General features: G+C 36.5%; 1 pseudogene; it reads left to right on the forward strand.

The window, feature by feature from the left end:
- Positions 1 to 326: 326 nt before the first annotated feature.
- The window catches only part of LOC132613392 (uncharacterized), a 35,295-nt pseudogene continuing 17,155 nt past the window's right edge, over positions 327 to 18,466 (forward strand).

Genomic DNA, 18,466 nt, shown 5'->3' on the forward strand with positions numbered 1-18,466 from the left:
CATGTTGTGTCCAAAGATGGGATTATGGTTGATCCCAAGAAGATTGAGGCGGTTAGAGATTGGGCCAGACCTACTTCGGTTACTAAGATTCGGAGCTTCGTAGGCCTTGCGAGTTATTATCGCCGATTTGTGAAGGGATTTTCATCTATTGCTTCCCATTTGACTAGGTTGACTCAGAAGAATGTGCCTTTCCAGTGGTCTGATAACTGTGAGGAGAGCTTTCAAAAACTTAAGGCTTTATAGCCCTGATTTTGACCTTACCAGTGGAGGGAAAAGACTTTACTGTTTATTGTGATGCTTCACACATTGTCTTGGGATGTGTGTTGATGCAAGAAGTTAAAGTGATCACGTATGCTTCGAGACAGTTGAAGGCTCACGAGAAAAACTACCCCACTCATAACTTGGAGTTGGCCGCAGTAGTCTTCACTTTGAAGATTTTGAGGCATTACTTGTATGGAGTTCATTGTGAGGTCTTCACATATCATCGTAGCCTTCAGCATGTGTTTAATCAGCGGGACCTAAATTCTCGGCAGCGTAGATGGATGGATTTGCTCAAGTATTATGATATTACTATCCTTTATCATCTGGGAAAAGCTAATGCGGTAGTTGATGCGTTGAGCCGAAAGGCTGTGAGTATGGGCAACTTGGCGCGTTTGATTGTAGGAGAGCATTTTAGCCATGGAGGTGCAGAGTTTGGCTAATAGTATGGTGAGGCTCGATATTTCAGAACCTGGTAAGGTTTTAGCTTGTGTGGAGGCGAGGTCATCTCTTTTAGAGCAGATTAGGGCCCAGCAGTTTGAGGATGTGAAATTGTGCAAGATTCGGGATAAAGTGCTAAGTGGAGAAGACAAAGAGGCTATTCTTGATGATGAGGGTGTTTTGAGAATTAAGGGGCGTATTTTCGTTCCTAGAGTTGGTGATTTGATTCCGTTAATTTTGAAGGAGGCTCATAGTTCCAGATACTCCATTCATCCAGGAGCAACAAAGATGTATCGTGACTTGAGGCAACACTATTAGTAGGGTAGAATGAAGAGAGACATTGTGGAGTTTGTTGCACAGTGTTCGAATTGCCAGCAGGTTAAGTATAAGCACCAAAGACCAGGCGGTGTACTTCAGAGAATGCCCATTCCCGAGTGGAAATGGAAAAGGATAGCCATGGAGTTCGTGGTTGGTCTTCCGAAGACTCTGGGTAAGTTTGATTCAATTTGGGTTATCGTGGATAGGTTGACTAAGTCCACGCACTTCATTCCGGTTCAGACTACTTATAACGCGGAGAAGTTGGCCAGGATCTACATCCGCGAGATAGTGCGATTGCACGGGATTCCTATTTCCATCATTTCTGACAGAGGCACTCAGTTTACTTCCCATTTCTGGAGGACTTTGCAAAAAGAATTGGGAACTCAGTTATATCTTAGCACCGCGTTCCACCCACAGACAGATGGTGAGTCTGAGAGGACTATTCAGGTGCTTGAGGATATGTTGATGGCGTGTATTATTGATTTTGGTGGTCATTGGGACAAATTCTTACCCTTGGCAGAGTTCGCGTACAATAATAGATACCATTCCAGTATTGATATGGCTCCATTCGAGGCTTTATATGGTAGGAGGTGTCGTTTTCCTATTGGGTGGTTTGATGCTTTTGAGGTTCGACCTGCGGGTACAGATTTGCTGAGGGAGTTTTCGGACAAGGTCAAGCTTATTCAGGAAAAGCTTCTGGCGGCTCAGAGTAGGCAGAAAGAGTATGCTGACCGGAAGGTTCGTGATATGGAGTTTATGGTTGGTAAGCAGGTCCTATTGAAGGTTTCACCCATGAAGGGTGTGATGCGGTTCGGGAAGAAGGGTAAGTTGAGCCCCAGGTTTATTGGCCCGTTTGAGAGTCTTCGTCGTGTTGGCGAGGTGGCATATGAGTTAGCTTTGCCACCAGGTTTGGAGGCGTTCATCCGGTATTTCATGTTTCCATGTTAAAGAAGTACCATTCATACGGGTCTTATATCATTTAGTGGGATTCAGTACTATTAGATCAGAATTTATCCTTCAAGGAAGAGTCAGTAGCAATCCTAGATAGGCAAGTGAGAAAGTTAAGGTCAAAGGATATTGCTTCGGTCAAGGTACAGTGGAAGCACCGTCCGATTAAGGAGGTCACTTGGGAGATTGAGACAGATATGCGAAGTAGATATCCTCAGTTGTTAGACAGATCAGGTACCCTTTTCTCCATCTTTCCCTTGTCGCTCGAGGAAGAGCGATTGTTTGATTGGTATCTGATGTAACGACTCGTTTGGTCGTTCAGCACTTAGGACTCTTTTTCGTTAAAATACCCTTTCCGTAGCCTTAAATGGTATTCTTAACTTGTAGGCAAAGGGGCACGGTTATATAATTGAAGGGTAATTTTTGGATTCATTAATTTCTAGGAAACATGTCCCTTAAAATTAATTATGGTATTAGTATTGGGTGGAAATGCATTTAATTAATAATTAATTTTCCACTTCTGTTGGTGGTTAGTCGTATAATACTAGGTTACAAAGGTAGTGGTTCAATCAATTTAAAGAATTAAGTGGAAGGTTGATGTTGCCAGGAATGAGTGAAAGACAAATAGTTAGTGGAAGTTTTTTTTTGGTTTACATGGAAAGAAGGAGAAAGATAGAAAAGAGAAGGAAACAGGCGAGAGGAATTGTGAGATTTCTGTTCCAAATTAGGATGTGTTCTTGCAGTATACATTTGTTTCAGTGCTTGCCTATTGTCCCATTCCCATATATATAAGTAGGGTTTGACATGCCAAAATATAGCATTAAAACAAATTAGAGCAAAAGTGACTGGACGGCGTGAACAATAAACAATTGAAGGCTTCAGGTAAGAGCTTAATTAAAAGCTCTGTACTTGGATATTTTGATTTCTCAAGTATCAATAGATGGGGTAGTTGGTTATATACTACGCATTAAATTGTATTATATTATTGTGGTAGAATGAAATCAAGTCCTATGGTCTGTTGCGCGAAAAGTGGCATTTGGCTATTTTGAGAAAGATACAAGACTAGTGGATCATTATGGCAAATGATGATTAAATAATTGAACTTTTATTTGAGATAGTCATTGAGCAGTTATGATAAATGGGTGTATGGCCAATTCCTATATTTTTCTAGTTGGAAGAAAGGTGTGAAAAATTGCATAGGAATTGATTCATACGTTTTTCTTTCTTTTACAAGGACACTGCACAAATTGTAATTTGCTAATCTAAAACTTCTTTTTATGTTTTTCGTGTTTCAATTTCAATTCTTATATATAGGGTCTATGTATTTATAATATTAAGTGTATTGGATTATATGTGTATTTCCAAATCCAGGGTATTTAAATTGTGGAAAGTTAGATTGTTTTCGTGTATTTGTATAGGTAAAACAAAGATGAGGAATTATTTTGGTAGTCAAATAAGGACATCCATGTGGGGGAGAAGTTATTGTCCATGAATAGTTTCTTGTTTTTATTTCATCTTTTATTGTAGAAAGATGGCAGCCATGATTTGATTTTAGTCAAAGAAAGGGCAATTCAATGTGGGGATATCACTAGGTAATATTAATGGGTCTATCACTAGGCTGTCATGATAATACTAATGATTAAATAATTTCTGCAAATTTGCTATGGAATTGAAGTATCAATTTTGTAACTTAGGCTACAGTTATAGGAATTTCCTTTCCTCATATTATCATGATTGCGCTTTAATTTTAATACATAAGGTATATGTAATTGAATATTTTGGTAGTGGATAATACGAATACCTTCAGAATCATGGCATTTGAATTGTGAGAAGTCAGATTTTTGTCCGAAGTTAAAGATATTGGATTAATTAATGGTTTCGAGTCCTAGTCCTAAGAAAGGAGAGTTAATGATTGGATAGTCTATCTATGGCTGAAGTTGACCAATTTTAATAATATATGATCCTTAGATAATGGGCGAAATTATTTATCAAATAAAATTCTATTTTTAGGGTGCGTTTTTGGGTTTCGAATATAAATATAGCAATATGGGTGTCCTTAGATGCATATTCTAACGTAGACTGCATATTTTATAGATTTTGATCGTTCAGAGGCTTTACACAAAGGGAAGGCATTAGTTTGATTATTCGTGGCACCCACTCGGCATTGAGGTAGGTTACAGTCTACTTTAGTTAGATTCTGATTACAGAATTGTATGTAGTTGTAGAAAGTGACGGGGATATAATATAGGACTTCGGGCATGAAGTGTAGGTGGATTCCAATTAGGTTGGCTCTGTCAGCGGTTATGTGTCCTTGTCACCATATGTGTTTTTTTTCTGTGATTATCACCTGTTTGTATCTCTGTCACTTACTAGCTCACTCATCATATGAAAAAGAAATGGTAACATTAATACGACTTGTATTTGTTGATCGTATATTAGTGATTTTGATATCATGCATGACATGCCTTTCATATTATTCTTGTGATGATGGTGAGTTAAGTGATTGAGAGACTCCGAGTTTTTGCCGGAGATTGAGAGTGACAGAGAGACTCCGAGGTCTTTGCCGGAGATTGAGAGTGATTGAAAGTCTCCGAGGTTTCTGCCGGAGAGCACGAGTGGTATATGGACTTCGCGGGTTCCCCATGGGTCATGGATTTGAGGCTCATCCCTTAGCATGTGTGTACGAGAATGAAGTGGGAGAGGTGACTATTGCATTACATTGCATTCATCCACTCAATTATGTGACTGATCATTTGGTGAGCTATTTCTGTCTTGGTTGATTTCATGATTCCTTTATACTTTACTCGTATATGATACATGACCATACCTATTTGCTCTATATGCTACTTGTTGGTTTTAACTTCTTCATGCATTATCTAATCATTGTCGGCCTATGATGCTTACCGGTACAAGTGTTGTACTGATACTACTCTTGCTGCACTTTTTTTGAGTGCAGAGTATGATCCAGGCTCCAGTTCTACACCCTGTGGCTGATACGCGAGGGTGACATCTTTCAGACATTCGGAGTGAGCTACTTGTCATCCGTGGCCCCTGAAGGACCTCCTCTATTTCTTTCTGTTTTTGTGTTCGACAGACAATATGTAGCCTTCAAGTATTTCAGACTTCTATTCCGTACTATGTTAGTGCTCTTGTACCCTTGACAAGATTTTTGGGGTTGTCGTGAAATTTATAGTTATGATAAGTATTTAAGACTTGATAACTTATTCTTATTTAATTTTTCTCTTATTTAACTGGTTATCAGTAATGTGGTTCGCCTACTCGGAGGGATAGTGTAGGTGCCACCACGACTCGCGAATCGGGTCGTGACAAAAAATTTCAAATGTATCAATGATAAAATTAAGGTGAAAATTTCTATAATTAGTTAGTTTTTCTTTATTGTATATTTGTTTGTTGTTGTGTTTTTCAAACGGTTCGTTTTGATCTAAGAAAGGGAATCATGACGTAATAGTAATATGTTTGCTATGTGACTATGATGGTATAGCTTCAATACGTTGAAACAAATTCTTGCAAAAATATAAGGTAAGTCTGCGCACATAAGACTCAGCATAGTTAGATCCTCCCCGACCTAGCACATAGTCCCAACTTCGTGTATTAACATGTCCTTTTATAGTTCGTTTTTGTTTGACTCATACCCTGTGTTTCATTCGATACATTTTCCTTTATTTAATCCTTTAAGCGTAAGGGGAGTATGAATCTCGTTTGACGTAAAAATATGAAGAGGTTAACATCATTAACAAGTAAGAAAGGCTAGAACAAAACTTTAACTCACACATACAATTTTTTTCTTTCCCACCCAATGTCCGATGCTCACTTTGGAGTTTGATTTTCCTGATTAATAAAAGATATCACTCTGTTTATCATATCATTGGTATTCTCAAACACAACTCCAATATATCAAACTAGAAGTTGTGCTCTTCACTTTTAATTTTTAAGCTAGTTGTACATATTATTTGATATACTTGGTTGAATAAATTTGTTTCTGTTTGACCCAAAAAACAATGCGCTGTCCCTTAAAAATTCCGTTTCTGCAGCAAAAACTAAAACTTTTCTGCAACCTAAGCTTGCCAAAATTTGATTTTTAGATGGATTTATCAAAGGATCATCACATCCACTAGTTGAAGGAAGCATGAAAATCCACAATTTATCAATCTTTTGCTTAAATGCCAATTTCCTAATTTCCCTAAAATAAATGGACACACTAGAATTAACCCACAAAAACTCCTACCATCCAAATTTCCCATATTCTTAGGACACTCCTAAGTCAAAAGTAAAAATAAAAAAGTCAACTTTAAAAGTCAAATCATCAGATCAACTATCCAAATCCTGAAACAAATTTAATAATCGGGTTACCGATTACCTAAAGAGAAATATTTGCACCAGAACTATCTCCAAACAAGAAACACTCCCAATAGGTAGAAGGTTGTTCAAGGGCTCTTCTACAAACAATTAAGGCTAATACAACATTTCCCTTGGATACAAAATGAATCCAGAATTGCTAATAAGTTGAAGAATAAGGTATTTGAGTGGGAAAAAAACAAAAAAAGCTCCATGAAAGTAAATAAGAAGAGGGATTTTCTCATTTAGCTTACAAGTATTGGTTTTCTCAAGCGAGCCACTACATCATTATTTATCGTAGCTAAATATGAAAACTTATGTGGCTCATCACTTTAGCTACAACCATGTTCAAAAACACTTTCGCTATAATAATTATTTCGTAGCATATCGTAAAACTGTCAATCGGTTCGGGTTAGCCGGTTCAAACTGGTAAAACCGAAATCAAAACCAAAACCGGCTGAATCGATTAACCGATTCTGATTAACCATTTATTATATACCGGACGGGTTCTAATGTTTTTGGAACCGAAACCAGTTAAACCGATAAAACTAGAATCGGACCGGTAAAATCGGTGGAATTTTTTTTTTTAAAATAGAGTCGTTGGGCTGGCCAAAGGTCCATTTGCAAAAATGGTCGTTCCCAAACAGTCCCAAACCCATTTTTCCCCCTCCCCCCAACCCCCCAGACTTTTTTTTAACACTTTAACCTATCCCCCACCCCTATATAAACCCCTCTCCATTTTCATTTTAATTCACACCTATTCACTCTTCTATTTCTCTCAAATCTCAATCTCTCAATTATAGTTACTTTGCAATAATTTTCCACTTTAAATTTCTCTCAAATAAATATTATAAAGTCTTATTATTGTTTCAATTATTAATTTTGCAATTCTAATATTTTTGGTGAAGTTGGTGATTTTGCAACAATCCGAAGTAGCTTTGGTGGATTTGCAATTCTAGCCGCCTTCACTTTGTTCGAAACTAGTTTGACAATTTGGTACCTTCGTTCCAACTCTATCTTTATTTTTCGCAATTTAATTTGTTGCAATTTATTTTCTTGTGATTTAAATTAATTCTATTTAATAATTGCGAAATGATTTAGACGCGGTGCCGGTAGTAGTGGTATTGTTAGGGGTGGGCTTAACGAGGAAATATTTGTGGAAGAAACACCTAATTTAGGTATTGATGTTGGTGGAAATAATACAATTTTAGGTTATGAGGCAATGCAACAACATTATACTGACACTTTTAATGAAATTGATGATAATGATGATGATGATGAAACACAAGCCCCCGAAAATTGCATAGGAGATACATGTCCTATACAATCACATATACAAGACAAACCGCCTAAAACTCGTAAGTCAACTGCTAAAACTTGAAATTTATGACTAAGGATAGGGAAAGCCAAACAGCTAAATGTACCCTATGTGGACAAGTATTTGCTTTTAGGCAAGAAACTAGTAAGGATGATGGAACAGGTACACTAAATGCTCACATGAGAAAGAAACATATGGATGTTTGGGGAGAGCAAACGGGTTCAAATGTGGGGGGTATTCAAATAATGATAGACCGAACAACTGGTAAAACTTTTAAGTATGACAAGAAAAAAGAGCGTGTAGAAATAGCCAAAATGGTAGCTTATGATTGTTTACCATCTTTAGCTGAGGGAGTTCAACCATCTTTATCTGAAGTCGAACTCGCAATTGATGACGAGTTTAGAAAAGTTTTGACTCATTATTCTAATTTTGAAGAACATGCTACACTCGTTGCTCCACGCCCTACTACTTCTCAAAGCACCAAAAAGGGTTTGTCAGGTTTCAAATAAATGCTATCCAAGAAAGAATAAAATATATGGCTCATTGAGCTTTCTTCTATTTACTTGTGTTTATACTTTTACTTATATTAAGTTAGAAATATACCTAAAATATACAAAGAATATACTTATAATATACATCTACTTAAATTAAAAACTAGAAAGTTATATACTTGAAAAATAACTAAAATATACTAAGAATATACATATAATATATGGTCGAACTCGCAATTGATGACGAGTTTAGAAAAGTTTTGACTCATTATTCTAATTTTGAAGAACATGCTACACTCGTTGCTCCACGCCCTACTACTTCTCAAAGCACCAAAAAGGGTTTGTCAGGTTTCAAATAAATGCTATCCAAGAAAGAATAAAATATATGGCTCATTGAGCTTTCTTCTATTTACTTGTGTTCATACTTTTACTTATATTAAGTTAGAAATATACCTAAAATATACAAAGAATATACTTATAATATACATCTACTTAAATTAAAAACTAGAAAGTTATATACTTGAAAAATAACTAAAATATACTAAGAATATACATATAATATATGGTATTACATATATATATGTATATACGAATTTATAAACTTAGAAAAAAATTAAGTTATAAATAACTTAAGTTATAATATATAAGTTATAAGTATATATAGTATACTTAAACACACACACACACACACACACACACACACACACGTATATATATATATATATATATATATATATATATATATATATATACTGTATTGCTATATATATATATATATACTGTATTGCTGACTTACTGTTAGCTTGTTAGTCAGTAAATATATAAACTTTACTTAGAAACTTATAAAACATATATAAATATACCTACCATATACGAATAAATACTATAATATATATATATATATATATATATATATATATTATACAAAAAAAAAGAGGTTTTAGACGTGTTTGAACCGAACCGGTGGCTGGTTCCGATTTTTTAACCGGAAACTGGCCAGTTTGTTAACCGATTACCGGTCTAGTCCGGTTCAAACCGGTTAACAGGTTTAGTCACAGCTCATCATTTATCTCAAGATTTTTTCATGAGAACATTACTCCAAAATTTGCATCATAGTAATAGTGTTGTTAGTGAAAACGTGACTTAGATTTGCAGGGCAGAATCCAGGGAATGCAATTTTAATTTAGAGGAGTTGATAAATCATCGCAAATTAAAGATGCTTAATATTAGAAAGGGATGACAAGATCAATGGTAAAAAGAATTGTCTCAAATTGAGAAGCAAAGTTACAAGCTTTCTTTTGTCATGCATGCTTGTGTCAATAAATTTGAAGCTCACATCTCAGTGATATTATAATGAGGACTACATTTTACTCAAAGATCGATATAAATTTCAAGATAAAATGAAAGGAGATGGGCATGTGTTTGTGCTACTAAAAAAGAGTATTTTCTTTTCTGCCGCACCTTAAAAAATGAAGACAACCTTGTGATTTTATGAAATGAGCTATAGTTTGAAATTTTTTACTCTAGAAATGTATTCACGGGCTTATCTTTTTTTATTATTATTTTCAAATTTAGTTGCTCTTAATTCATTTTTTAACTTCTAACGATAGAATTTCGAAAGTAACTAATTTTACAATCAAATTCTTAAATCCCACTCCCAATATTCTTTTACATTCATTAATAACCCTCTTAATTTATTTCTCTTACGTTTGCTTTCCCAATTTCATTTCAACCTTTTGAATTCAGTGTAATTCCGTTTTGTAATTCTTTCTCTTATTGATAACTTTAGTTGAGAGTGATTATTTTAAAGAGAAAAGTGGAGGTTTCATTTTACACCATTAATTAACAAATTAAGGAGGCAAAAAATATTTTTGAATTGATCGAGTTAGGGTATGAGGAAAGTGTTCTTCTCCACCTCATGTGCTAGCACGCTCAATTGTTAAAAGATAGGGGAGTATATGGACCGGGTTGATTCAAATTTTTTAAATATCAAACAAAATCAATTGCTTCGGGTTTTTAAATTTATACAAAAAACCAAACCAATAAAATTCGGATTTTTCAACCTAGGATTTTCTCGGGTTATTTTGGGGAAAAGTCTTCATACAAAACATATAACTTTTACTTCAAATATTTCTTTAGTCCTAGTAAGATACAACTATATAATTAAAAATTAAGGTGTTTCTTAAAAAAAATAAAACAAAATGCGAGATGAGTGACGACATTGTATTAAAATATTCAATAAAAAAATAATAATATCAGTTAAAATGAATATTGCTAATTAATAAGCCATAAAGAAAATGACCATAATCTAAAAGTAGTAAGTCGTGCTAAAATAAATATCGCTAATAAGTATTAATTACATGACGAAGAAAAAAATTAAGTTATGTATTTTCACTAGCTAAACTAATTATGCAAAACTAAAGAATAATATCCAACATTATTGTCATTTCTAGTGGTAGAATTGATTTTTTTGTTAGTATTAGTGTTGAACTGGTTTCGGTGATGAGTTACTAGCATTCGTATGATATAAAACTTATTGACATTCAATATTCTAAGTTCAAGCTCAAAATATAATATGATAAAAGACAAAAAACTACGAAATTTTTTTAAGAAATATTTATAAATTACATTACAAATAAATATTTTTAAAACTGAATACATATAGTATCGGATTGGTTTGGTTCGGTTTGAATTTTTTTAACTAAAACCAACCAAACAATTATGGTCGGTTTTTTTGCACACCAAACCAAACCACTAGTAGGGTTTTCTTCTCAGTTTCATTCGATTTATCGGTTTGGTGCGGTTTGTCGGTTTACTTTGTACCCCCTATTAAAAGATATCCATCTTTTTAATAAAAATATGTCACTATTCATGAACTCTCTGTTCAAAGAAAGAGATTTGTTTACTTATTTACATAAATTAAATGTACAAGGAAACCATGTTTTAAATTGAATAAATCTCAATGTGTGATTTTTTTAATTGATTCGCACTCTTTTCTGCATTTCAATTTGTGCAAATGTGAGACGTCTTTGGATATGCAGACTCAATAATTAATTATTGGACATTACAACCAGTGACAATTTTTGGGATTAAAACATTAGTCACTGACCAAATTTAAAAAATTTAGAAAGGCCAATAGATAAATCTTGGCCTAAAAACAGGTTTGAACCAGAAGTTTTATTTTTTCAAAATCTGTTAACTAACCAAACACAAATTGGAAAAAATATTTTGAAAATATATTTCCAAAATCTATGGCCAAGCGGGAGCTAAGTATCTTTAAAGCTGCGAAGCATATTACTAACTACCACGTATACCAACCACCAAACCGCTAGTTAATCATGGAAGAGCGCCTCCTAGGGTTTTGCCGCCTATCATTTTTCCACCTCCAATCACTCGGCCACCTGGTGTTCCGCCTCTCATCACCAAGCCACCATCTAGCATTTTACCACCTATAGTCAATCCTCTAATCGTAATGCCTCCAATCACCAGCCTGCCTGGGATATGTCCTCCAGTCACCAAGCCACCAGCATCCTGCCACCTATCACTAGGCCACTTGGCATTCTTCTACCTATAATAAACCCTCCTGAAATTATTCCACCAATTACAAACCCTTCCGGAACAATTCCACCGATAACAAATCCTCCCAGAGAAGGCCATCTGCTGGTGGATATCCACCCTACGGGCCTCCTGGTGGTGGAGGCAGACCAGGTGGCAATGAGGGCAGAGGCATTCCTGGTATTATCCTGCCACCCGCCGTGTGTCCTATAGAATCATTCAAACATGGGCTTTGTCTTGATGTACTTGGAGGATTAGTGCATGTAGGAATTGTTGGGTTTTGATATTGGTGAATATGGGAAATGATGGGATGAAAAGTGAAGGGAATATAAAAGGTCCCTCTTGCTTTGGTTAAACCATTTGTCCCAGATAGGAAAAAGAGACAAAAAGAGAGGTGTATATATATTACATTACACCTTCTCTAGTTGCTAAAAGGGTTTGTAGACACGTAATTTTGACCCTCCTCGTGTGTTTTATCTTATAGTTTTAAATATTTCTTTTAATTTTAATTTTTGACGTGTTAGTTTTATTCTATTTTTATTTAGTAGGATTATTTGCGAAAATAAAAAAGAACAAAATATTTGCTATTTTTAGAGTATAAGTTTTGTGTTTTAAAGAAATAAAAATTACAAAAATATGCTTTATAGGTTTTAATTTTGCTTAGCCAGTTATTTATTTTAAGAGTATTTTTTTAAGTTATCTAGAAATAGTTCTTAAATATGTTTTTTGTTTTTACACTTTTAAAATAAAAAATAAAATAAAAAATAAAAAATGAGCAAAAAGGATTATACCACCTCACCACAAAATGACAAAGTTTCATAACAAATCTTATCAAAATTGGGAAGGGTCACGTTTGTTGGGAATATTATTGTTGAGAGTAGGGCCCACACAATTAAAAAAAAAGGAAAAATGAAAGGAGGGAGGGAACGTGTGACAAGGGGGTGAGGGGGATTCATTATTTTTATATAGGGGCACAGATAGAGACAAAACAAAAACACACACACACAGAAAGGGGGAATAGAGCAAAAAAGAAAGAAAAGAGGCCCAGTAGCCATCACCATCCAAAACCCTACAATATATACTCAACCGCCATTTTCATACTAGAAACCTAAAAAAATATCAGTCGGGTGAAACTTTTGGATCTGGATTTTTTGCTAAATTTAGCTGTAACACACTAATCATCCTAGTTCTTATGTTCATGTTTGTATTGTTATTTCATTTTCGTGGTTTGTTGTAGTTAGTATCTTGATATTTGATTAAATGAGTGTAGTTCTCCAAATGTTGGCATCATGTTAGTGTGATTGATTTATGACTTGACTTGTGGCTGATTTGTTTTAACTGTAACGGATTTATCATTTTGATTTGTTATTGGATAAAGGACGAAGACGATTAAAAATGATAAATTGGCCTTGTGGCTTGTAATAAGAATAGATCAGTTTGGTTATTAGACCCTTTAATAAATTAAGCAGACCAAAAAGGGGAGGTATTTAACGCGTACGTTTTCTTCGGCCTAGATAGTGTAAGGCCCAATTAATTAATTAATTAATTGTGAAATGAGCGAAATGGGACGCGAATTATTTCAAATCCCGTTGTCAAGAATAAAAGAAAAGAGCGGAAAAATTAATTGTGAGATGAGCGAGATGGGCCGTGAATTTACTCAAAATCCGTTGTCAAAAGAGTGAAAATTAATAATAACCAAATAATTTTAAGTCTCGGATTTTAGAGACAAATAATTGTCTTTAAAGCTAGACGAGCTTTAGACACGTTTCAAAATGTTTGTTTCGATTAAGAATGCGGTTACGCACCTTATTTCGAGATGTTCTTTTTAATAACTCAAGGATACGGTTACGTACCTTGGCCAAACTCGTTTTAATAATTAATCTTGTTTCGAGTAAGAATGCAGTTATGCATCTTATTTTGAGACGCTTTAAAGATCCGGAATGTGGTTACGCATCCGAGTTAAGACACACACAAAAAAAAGTTCAATAAATAAAATTACGAGCGAATCAAGGCTCAGATACATAATATGTCCAAAGATTAGTTTAAGCTAAATATAAGTCAATAAAGCGACCATGCTAGAACCACGGGACTCGGGGAATGCCTAATACCTTCTCCCCGGTCAACAGAATTCCTTACCCGGTCTTCTATTTTCGCGGACCATAATAAAAGAGTCATTTCCTTTTGATTAGGGATTCATAAGGTGGCTTGGAACACCAAAACTCAATTCCAAGTGGCGACTCTGTAAATAAAATAATCCCTTTTCAAAACCGTCACTTCAAATGGAAAACCCCTTTAATAATAAAAATCTGCGCGCTTATAGCGCGAGGCGCGAAAAAGGGGTGTGACAGCTCTGGCGACTCTGTTGGGAATCTAACCAGAATTCGAGCTTTTTGATATTGCCTTATATTTGGCTTTTATAATTATTATCATTATTATTATTATTATTATTATTATTATTATTATTATTATTATTACTACTTGGATTTATTATGTGTTGTTGAGTCTAATGTGCTAATTGTCGCTCATTTACCGCTTTAATATTGTTGAATTGTATTATAAAATGCCTTCGCTCGCGTACCCATCTGAGTGTCTGAAACACTTCACACACGGGCACAGGAATGCAGCTATGCATCCTAACTTTCTGTCACGATAAAGCCGGAGCGTCTTGGCGCCCGGTGGAGGATTTTAGTCACACATGTTAGGCGGGACAGGATAAGCAATGAAGTCGGAATAGCACTGCTACCGACAGTATTGCCCCTCCCCGGCTCGAGTTGTCCGCTTGGGTGACCAAGTCTAGACACCTTTTCCATCAGGTCTTAAACCTAGCAAAACTAAAATGCAGAATGGATATCCCTAGTAGGCTACGCTTATCTGCATCACATGCATTTGACTTAGTGGGACTCGACACAGGGGCCGGGTCTGACTAGGACAGGTGACCCTTTTATCAGACCAACATGTGCATCCAATGTGCTAATTTTAATATTCTTGGAAGGTTCCTGATTGTTGACCGACTTTAGGACAACCAAGGGGGTTCGAGAGAGATAAATATCACTGACTTTTGGACCATTTAAAAAAAAAACCTGTCTGGCCCTACCCTTCTTGAAAAAAAAAACCGTTTGGCCTTACCCGTCTTGAAAAAAAAAAAGAGGAGGTTAAAATCATCCCCATTTTTTTTTTGAGTTTATATGAACTACGCGAGCCTGATTCTTATCGTCCGTGAGATACGTAGGCAACTCTTCTCGAGTTCGGCTCCACCTTCTCAGGTTTGAGAGGTTCATTTGTGTCATTTGGGCAGTCCTATTGTCCATTTGTGTCAGGTTAGTTTTTCAAAACAATACAGATACTAAGTCACTTCGCGGAGTCCTTTTTATAATTTAAACGTACCCACGAATCGGTGACATTGGTATTTAGACAGTTCACTCTCGGTTTGTTTTTTCAAGTCCAATGTGTGGAAAATTTGTTGAGTTTTGCTATCAGGGTCATAGTAGACTGCTGTCAAAAAAAAAAAATACGAAGATTGAATGTGATTTTTCTTACCTTAGTTTTTAAAACCACATATTTTTCTACAAGTTTATTTTTCATCCACGTGCATTCATGAGTCCAAGTCTAAAAAGGTCAGTACTTTCATATCCAATAGGTCTATATGAGTCTTAACCATGCATTTACATCCATAGGTACAACATGTTTTATCCGGGCCGTGGGAAGTGTCAAAAGAGGAAGCGAGATGGGAGTATACCACTTCAGGTTGTCCATGAGGTCCCTTGGAAGCTTTGGACATGGTGGAATGAAATGGATGTGCTAGAACACACAAAGATCTTTAAGCATATGGGGTTCTTGACCAACATTATGAAAATCGAACCTAGGAGGGACGTGATTGATGCTTTGCTATCCTTAGGGGACCCTACAAAGAATGTGTTCCGATTTTCAGACTTCGAGCTGACCCCTACCTTAGAGGAAATTGCTGGCTATACCGGACTTGGAGAGAACCTACACCGTCAGAAGCTTGCATCCCCAAGACTTATTTATGTGAACAGTTTCCTCACAAAAATGAACATCGTTAAGCGCAAAGAGGGTGAGAAGAAAAAGGGCAAGAAAGAATTTTTGGATGAGGGTTGGGAATCACTGTACAAAGGTTGGGTTTCTTTAGAATTATTGTATGAGAGGTACGGGAGAAAAGACGGGTTTGAGAGGTTTGGAAAGAGGCTCAGTAATAAAGGAAAGTTTGAAATTTGGAAAGATCACAGTCGTTTTGACTTCATGGTGGCATTTTTAGGAATAATGGTCTTCCCAAGAAGGGGGCAGAAAATCAACATCCGTTTAGTCGGGATAGTAGACGTCTTGACCACAAACAAACATCATACCATTGTACCAATTATATTAGCGGATATTTATCGGGCCTTGACGGTTTGCCAAAAAGGAAAGGGTTACTTTGAAGGGTGTAACATATTATTGCAAATGTGGATAGTGGAACATCTCTTCCGACCCCGTCACGTGGCAAGATTTGTGCATGATCGGAGTGATTACATTTCAAGCTATAAAAATAGGGTAAAGGATTACAAGCAACCGGACGGTGTGGAGGCATGGATTGGAGAATTTCGTTCATTAACGTCAGATAAAATCACTTGGAACTTCCCTTGGTTCCCTTGGAGAGAAGTCATATACACATTTACGCATCGCCCATTTCTCTTATTGATGGGTATTAGGGGTGTTCAACCGTACATACCATTACGAGTTTTACGACAATTGGGTCGGCGCCAGATAATACATGCAGAAGACATGACGAATTTTGTATTTGAGGTAAGACCAGAAATCCCCTTGCCTGAAGGATTGGTTGTGGAGATTTGGAATGGTTGTCGGGTTATGTCATTCGATACAATGGTTACCGAGCGTCATTCGGGGGAAGTGCATCCGGGATACCCTCTGTGGCTCGAGAACCAACCAGTTACGAAAGTTCAACCCAAGAGATCCGCAAAAAGGCCGGTAGATTATGAAGCCGAAATGGATATAAAAATCGCGATGGCGGTGAAGGAGCACCATGCCGCCAATCTACTCTTAAAATCAAATTTAGAGAGTGCTAGAACAAGCTTGGCCCAACAACAAATGGAGTATGAGGAAAGGATCAGACAAACCCATTTAGAAGTAGGAGCAGATTATCAATCCACATTGCAAACTGTAAACACAGACCTGGAGCACGCTAGGGCAGTAATTCAGCAGCGGGATGTAGAAATTGCCGAGGAAAAGGCCAAAACAGCCGCACTACAGGGAAAGCTTCAACTGGCCACGATTAGGGGGTCACAGATAGCGGATCGTGCTAAAATTACTAGACAAGGTCTGCAAGAGAGATTGAGCATCCTTGAAGAGGACATGCACCAGCAGCAGAATGAGTTTGAACGAAAAGAAGAACAATTTACAAAAGAGAAGGCTGAGTGGTTACGCTCCCAAGATAAACTTCACGAAGAATTGGAGGAAGCAAAAAGGAACTTGGCTCGCCAAAATGTAGGCTCTGATATGTCCCAGTTAATTCAGGAAAGGGAGATGTTACAGGAGAAGTTAAAGTCAGTGACCTTGCGTGAGGAAAAGGTGAGAGAAGAGGCCGCCGCCCGTGAGTTAAGGATAAAAGAATTAGAGTACAAATGTGGGATGGTTCGAGGTAGGGTCCGAGGTATTGCCATTCGCTCTTCAGAAGCAGGTTTGGAATATGAAAGATTGGGATATGAGCAGTTTCATTCGCAAATACCTACCTTTGTCGATCATCTCACCCATACACTGCAAGGTTTATATAAGGATATGGGTGGCCAGCTGAATCAGAGTCATCATGAAGGGGACACGGAATAAAAAGTATCGAAGCAGTCAACGTGGTCGTCTTTTACCTTTTTCTCTTTTATTTTTTTTCTTTGAGTCAGTGTTACGTTATCTTTAGTACTAGTGGAGTCGATTTTATTTCATTTTTCATCTTTTCTTTGAGTCCTTATAAAAATGATGTAATGAAAGTTGAAAATCAATGGGAAAGATTTTATTTTTGAAAAAAATAGCCCAGCTATTTGGACGAACTACGCTACGATCTGATTCATGTTTTCAACATGATACGTAGGCAACCCCTAACGGGTTCGATCGAAGCTTCTAAAATCTGCATAAAAAAGGGGAGGGAAAACAAGAGAGAGGAAAAAATAGGTTGAAGGAAAGATAGGGATGAGAAGAAAAGAGATATGAGCGATGCCAAAAAAAAAAAAAAGAGAACAAAAAATGAGGTTGCGCTAGATAAGCTAGGATGAAACATAGGGCCTGCCATAGTATACATGCATATGAATGAATGATTATGAACTACTTAACCCTAACATTGGATGTTTTACAGAGAAGAGTTAAGGTAAAAGTGGTTGGTTTGTGTCTATACTGGAAACGCATCATTATTTTACAGGTCAAAAGGCAGTATCGTAATGACGAAAGGTACTTCGCTACCGATGATCAACACGAGGGATGAAGCAGAACGGGTGGCCCAACAGGAATCTGCTAACGCTGAGGAGAATAGAATTCTCAGGCAACAAATGATTGAGATGTTGCAAGGGTGGTCGAATGGTTAGCAACCTCCTCAGTCAATCCCTGGGTTTTCCGACATCACTCCTACCGCACAGGCATACTCATAAGCACCGTTATATACTGCGAAAGATCCGATATACCCACCTGGGTTCGGTCATTACACCAATTTACCCGATACGACATAAACTTCTGTAGGTCGTCCTCCAAGGGTACCAATCAGAACCGATCATTTCGGGATTGCAACCAC

This window comes from Lycium barbarum, chromosome 10, assembly GCF_019175385.1.
Source record: "Lycium barbarum isolate Lr01 chromosome 10, ASM1917538v2, whole genome shotgun sequence".
In the NCBI taxonomy this organism is placed as follows: domain Eukaryota; kingdom Viridiplantae; phylum Streptophyta; class Magnoliopsida; order Solanales; family Solanaceae; genus Lycium; species Lycium barbarum.